This window comes from Nelumbo lutea, chromosome 7, assembly GCF_056320005.1.
Source record: "Nelumbo lutea isolate HS-2025 chromosome 7, American lotus-T2T, whole genome shotgun sequence".
Taxonomy (NCBI): Eukaryota; Viridiplantae; Streptophyta; class Magnoliopsida; order Proteales; family Nelumbonaceae; genus Nelumbo; species Nelumbo lutea.
Window position 1 is genome coordinate 26,130,483 of NC_142690.1, and position 6,979 is coordinate 26,137,461.

The window sequence follows — 6,979 nt, forward strand, 5'->3', positions numbered from 1 at the left end:
CCCTGATAGGTGTGAAGGCCCTTGAATGGATATCATTGTTTGCATTCATTCCATTCTATTCATGAGAAAAGCAATTCGGATGTCTTTCTCTTCTACCATCTTTGTTAACTTAGTGATAGTTGCAGCCATTTTAGCAAGTTGCTCTTCCATTGTAGTAGTTCACACTATCATAGCGGGTGCTACTGAAGTGTAGGAGTGTGTCTGTATATAATCGGACTCTCCAGTCTTAGGGAAGTTAGGATAAGAGTCAGACCTTGAGCCAGAACAAAATTCCGCATTTGACATAGGTATTTGTCCACTTGGATGCTCAAGTGGAGTTGTTGAAATCAACTCTTTTCTCGGAGCTATCCCTTCCTTAGTAGCATCCTTCACCATTGGTAGCATTAAATGTTCCATTTTGGTGTTTCGGCCTTTTGAAGGGACCCCAAGAGTTGTATAGGGAGCAAGAGATGCAACCAATTGTGAATTCTTGGACCTCGTCATGAGATGAGTGGTTGGTCTCTCGTACTTAGAAGTTGGCATAGAACTTGAACTAGATGAACTTGTAGTATAAATTGTATTTTTCTTGTTGCTAGCAACACTAGAAATGATTTTCTTAGGAGCCAAGTGTCCAAGACACTTGCAAAAACTTGATGTGCCGAACTGAGAGATGAGAGGAAAAAGATGTCCCACTAAGCATGCTAGAAATTTATTGACACAAATTTTGTGTTATTTGGAGAACAAAAAATAATAAAGACAAATTTAAAGAAAGTTAGTTTTTTTTTCTTTGTAGAAATCTAAATGGAGTATAAGCTCTTTTTTTTTTTTCTTTGACAAAGAAAACCCTCAGATTCTCTTGTCTTGGACAAAATCCAAAGTCGGTGAAGCAAGCAACAACTAACCTTGTGTGAACAAAATATTCCAATCACGATCAATCAATGATTCGATCATAAAACGGTTGAAAGGAATCTCCTTGATTGTAGAAGCTTTTCTTTTTTTTTTTTTTTTATGTAACAACTTGGTAGAAGTCTTTCTTGGTTGCACCAATTCTTGCAAGAGATTTTTCCAATTGCAGTAATTTGATAAAGGCCCATTTTTCTTTTATTGTGGGAACACCAAATATTTTAATTGATGTGACAGGCGTCGTTGCAACTTCAAAGCTTCTTGTTCTTTCTTCTTGTAACAAAGAAAAAAAAACGAAAACAAAATGTTGAAAAGCCAAAGAAGAGGGTCACTGGATAGAAGTTAGAGGGCCCATACGTTGGTCCCATCCAACATCTTCATGCGGCCCAATTTTGTTATTTTTCTTAGTGAATCCAATAGATACTTTTTATTCAATCTTATATTGGGCTTTATTCATTTCAGTTCTCGGCCCATACGTTGGTCAATTAAGGATGAAGAGATATTAGACATAATTTGAAAGTTTAAAATACTGCAGAAACACATTTTGAAATTCAATGACTGATTTGACACAACCCCAAAGTATAAGGGTACGGATTTTTCCTAAAATTTAAGTATTATTTAAATTACTTGTGAATTTTCATGTGAAGTGATTGCAAGAAATCAGAATATTTTGATGGAAATACACAAAGTTGTTAAATATTTGCTACATCTTCTTGTTTGTTTCGGCCCATGCTAACGTGTTACCGCAGTAATCTCCCAAATACGCCAGCAGGTTGTTTTCTTCCATAGAGCCAAACTCTCTCTCTCTCTCTCTATAGGTGGATTTCCATCCATCGTGGTCAAGCAATCTTAAAATGGAAAGAAAGCAAAACCAGATTAAATAGACCTCAGAATTAGAATTGGAAACACATGAGACGGGCATTTTTGGTATAGAAAGGCATTATAGGATTTCATTCAATACAGTATATGGGGAATGAGCAATATTTTTACTATTTTCTTGATCTCACAATATTCCCGTATCTCTATATCTGCAATTGATATTAATTCCCAAAATTTGCCCATATGTGGTGCAATTTTCACTGTATATATAATGAATTTCCGTACTGGTCATAGTCTATTTAAGTATGTAATGAAGCCATTTTATTATGCAGATCTGTGGCAATTTCTTGTTGGCAGTGCTATCACGTCTCCCTTGTAACCAAACATCTTTAATTATCACCGTGTATATATTACAGGAAAAGCCCAAGTTCTCAGTGTGCCTCTCATTGCAACTTCTCAGCATCTTCACCATTTTCAACCTGTTAGAGAATAAAAAGCTATTCAGGCCATCACCTAATCTTTAACTAAGGCGTCTTCAAGGTATTTTATAATTCTTTCCTCTCTTACTCTTTTGTTATTTGTTTTGAATATGATTTTAAGTAATAAGTTACGTTTCCAAGAGGACAATAAGAATGAAGGGTGGCCCTTAAAGATCTGTACAAATTGCATACATCATCAATAGTACAATCTGCTATTCTCATATAGAAGAAGCTGATTCTGAGTTTTATTGATTGGCCCTAATCTAGTTGTTTGTACAATTTGTTGTGATACAGTGACAGGTAACAGAACATGGAGCTTTATAAAATAGACCAATATTGGATCTCCTTGTTTTTGACTGCTATTATTCTTACCCTTAATCAAACAGCCAAGGGAGCAGGTATTCAATCAGAATTTTTAACTTCTATTACATTAAATCTTTTTCCTTTTAGAATAATGATGAACTCAATCACAAAATAGAATTGTCTCAACTTGAGAAGAAACATTACCAAGTACTAACCAGTAGTATATAAGTTCAGGGGCTGAGGGCATTGGTGTGAACTATGGACTCTTGGCTGACAACATTCCTCCCCCGGAGTCGGTCGTCGCCTTTTTGAAATCTAAGAACATACAGAAGGTTCGCCTGTTCGACCCAAATCAGAATGTGCTCACAGCTTTAAGGGGTTCAGGCTTGGATGTAGTGATCGGAGTTGGAAATGAAGACATTGAGAGGCTTGCAAATGACATGTCCTTTGCAGCAAGCTGGATCATGAACAATGTAGCACCACACATACCAAATATGAACTTCAAGTGCATAGCAGTTGGCAATGAAGTCGGTCCTGACTCATTGCTACATGTGACTCCTGCAATGAAGAACCTGGATGCTGCACTGAAAGCCATTAACCATGCAATCCCAGTGAGCACAGCCATAGAGATGAGAATGCTGAGCAGCTCATACCCACCTTCTTCAGGAGCATTTTCCAGCCAATTCATGGCAGACATTGTTGCTTTTCTTTCAGCCAACAGTTATCCTCTCCTTGCCAATGTATACCCTTATTATGGGTATGATCCAAAGTATGTGAGACTTGAGTATGCAATGTTCACTGCTAGGGAGGTTGTTGTACAAGATGGTCCCTATGGATACAAGAACCTGTTTGATGCCATGGTGGATTCACTGTACTGGGCATTAGAGAAGGTAGGTGGGAATACTGTCAAGATCATAGTCACAGAGTGTGGATGGCCATCTGCAGGAAATGGCGATATTGCGACCATCGAGAATGCCCGGACCTTTAACAACAATTTGATTGCTCATGCTCTCTCAAATTCTGGAACACCCAAGAGACCAGGCCAAAATATAGAGACTTACATTTTTGCCTTGTTCAATGAAGACCTCAAGGCTGTTGGCTTTGAGCAACATTGGGGACTATTTTACCCTAACACGACTGAAGTCTACCCTGTTAATATCTCTCCTCAGTAGTCAGTAGCCACATAATTAATGTGTGTCGGCACTCCACTCTCTAAGTAGATGAAGAATTGTGATCATGAACATGAAATTAGTATTTATATCCAAAAGTTGGTCTCTTGGTGTCAATTTCTAAGTAAGAATAGAACAATTGATTCTTTTTTGTTGGGGATATATTGCTATTGGTGTTGGGATTAGATGCTAGAGGATCTAATCTAGGCCAGGCTGCCCATGAGAGCTCATATTCTCAGTTTCTCACCATTTTCTTGCAACAACAGTGGATTTATATAAATACATTAATCTGTCCAACCCAGTATAGATTTGGGTCAGACCAATATTTTTTAATTATTTACAAACATGCATTCAAGAGTTAAGATTTTCTAGAACAATGATATTTAAAAATATCTTAGAAGGTAATTAAGAGCACATGCACTAATTAAACACAAAGGCAAAATGGATAAAGAGAAAAATATAAAAAAATAAAAAAAAAAATTCTAGAAAGAGAAGGTCTAAAAACTATAAAAAGGATATCATACCCATACAAGGACCCATTTAACATAATACTCATTTTAACCCGTTAATGACGAGAGAGGGCCAAGTTTCTCTCTCCTCCCTCCCTTCTCCTCTCTCTCTCTCTCTCCTCCACTAACCTTTGCAAACCACCACCGTATTCCTTCGGATCTTCAGAGTTGGACCACCCTTGTCCTCACCATCAGACTTACACAAGAATCTTTCCCAATCTAGAGGAATGGTGTTAGGGATATGATTGATACTATTTCGAAAGATATGTTCTTGATTAATTAAGTGGCAGATCCAAGAGAGCGAAGAGCAATTGTTGTTGATATTGGGTGTTGTCACCATCGCCATCAAGGTTTTTAAAACTGGATCGGACAGGGAATCATTCTGGAGACTGGTTCTCGGGTCGAATAGTCCAATCGTCCAATCTCAACAAATGGCCTGTTCTAATAAAAAATAAAAAATAAATTAAAAAACAAAAAAAAATGCTAAAAAATGTTATTCGGGTCAACAGTGCAACTGTTCAACCACCCGAGATCAACAGTTTTTGGCCAAAAAACAGTTTTGGGATGAAACGGAACTGGTCAGGTGACCAATTCCCTTCTTCGGTCCAACCATCTGATCCAGTCCGGTTTTGAAAACACTGATTGCCATTGCCATTCTGAGAACAAAAGCATTTTTTTTTCTCTACGTTACTGCGCCATCTTTGGTACCAAAAGGGGGCATAGCCAGATCTGATCACCATTCATCATCATCTTCTCCACTCGCTTCACACCTCTTTCAGTCCTTTTATTTTAACTTTATTTTCTTTTCTTCTAATTGCTAGTTTTTTTTTTTTTTTTATGTCATCAAGTGTGGGTGAATCAAATTCATAATCTTCGATCTTTGTCTGTCGGGAGAAATTTTATGAGTTTGTTTCTGATGCTTGTTTCTTCTTTAATCCATAGGTATTTTGTCTGCTTCACCCTCAATCCTTGGGGAAAGAGCGGCACCGAACTTAGGGTGCGTTTGGTTTGCGGACAGGGCCAGAATCGGAATCAGAATGTTAAGATGAGACTCGGGGAAGTGTGTATGCTAGTCTTATATGGAAAACAAAAAATGAGACTCACCAAAGTGTACAACAGAACTCGAATTTGAACCTCTCGTAAACTTGTTTCCAGCACTGTCTGTGCAGAAATCTTTATCCATTACCACTATCACTCGTCCATAACTGGATGATAACCCCACAAGAAGAGAATATTTGAGGTAAGGCTGAACAATCCTTAGGGTGGATGGTATAACTTGCCTAGCACCAAAAACAAGCAGCTGTATATAAAGAGGAGGGTATCTGTAAGAGTTGTTTAAATGCTGTTGTCAAACTAAAGCAAAAAATCCATTGTTAAAAGCTAGTAAAAAACGGTTGTATTGAGCTCACAGTGGAGGGAGGGTTATATAATGCCAACTGGAGTATGTATTGAGCTTACAGTGGAGCCATGGGAGATAAAGGCACAACTAAAGTGAAGTGACAATCCTTCTTATAGGATCTTGTATTGCCAAGTACCCACAAAAAAAATAAAAAATAAACTTGTTATAGAGCTCATAATGCAGTTTTTGCAAATGGTCTAGCTATTGAATGGGACCAAGAAATTCTACAAGGCATGAAGGTTCATACTAGGTGGATCTTCACTCTAGTGAACTGAACTTGGCTTCTTGATTAAAGGTAGTGTGGCCAAATAAAGCTTTTGTATAGTGGCAACTCTTTGCCCAAGTAGTTTTAGCAAATTTGCATGTCTGTACATCCTCTTGAGTAGACATCTTTTTGCCATACAATATAACATTTCCCTCAAGAAAAATTATAAGGAAAAAGAAATTGCTATAAAAACAACGTTAACAAAACCATAAATTTGATTAAAAGGTAGCATCAGCCATCTGTCAGCACTTATTTTGACAAAACCAAACAAAATCCAAAACTGAAAGAATCAAAAAACAATGTGCAGAAAAAAAATAGAACCAAAAGAGAATTACAGAGATCATCATCTCTAAGTCTTATCCCAACTATATGGGGTCAGCTACAGGTATCTTCCTTCACCTCCATTTTGTTTAGAAAAATATACTGGACCAGATGCTCGAACCAGAAAACTTCACAAGGTCCTAATTCCCAGTTTGGAACAATTTTCATGGTCATTACTGTTAAACCGAATCCTTAACCCAGAAAATCAGGAACCGGATTGCTTTCCTGTTAGATCTCTGTTCCAGTAATTGAAATATGATACAAACCCACTATTCAAAATGTTTACCTGCCATTATAATTCCTTTTTACTAAAACCTGATTTGGCCAGCTTTGTTGGACAAGGGATGAACCAATAGGCAGCAAGTTAATTGAGTTGTTCAATCTGGAAGAGGCATAGGTCTTTGAAGCCTCCCTTGGCCAATTGACTACTACACTGAAATCCCCCTTCAGTCACCAACCCACTTAACCAGTACCAAAGGATAGCCTAAATCCTCCAAACTAAGGACATGACCTTGGCTATACCAAATCTCCACAAAATGGGTTCAGAATGATAGAGATATAGAAATATTGCTCCAGTCTTCAGCCTTGGTTTTGAGAGAACACTAGACCTTTGACCCGGGAACCAGACCCTTGACTGGTTCATTGTCTATTTCGGTTTTAAAAACCTTGGTTCTGAGAGAACACTAGACCTTTGTAAACGGCAATGGAACAAACACCACCTAAGTGGATTCCAATCTTCAGCTAAATCTCTCTCTCTCAAGTCTCAAAGGAGCCTATGATTATTTACACAAAAAAATGGGGGCCCCTAATTGAATCAAAATCCATAAAAAAAG

The 6,979-nt window shown here is 37.7% G+C and overlaps 1 pseudogene; it reads left to right on the forward strand.

Annotated features, from left to right (window-relative positions):
- Nucleotides 1–2,490: 2,490 nt before the first annotated feature.
- Nucleotides 2,491–3,656, forward strand: LOC148845797 (glucan endo-1,3-beta-glucosidase pseudogene; annotated as a pseudogene).
- The last annotated feature ends 3,323 nt before the right edge of the window (nt 3,657–6,979 follow it).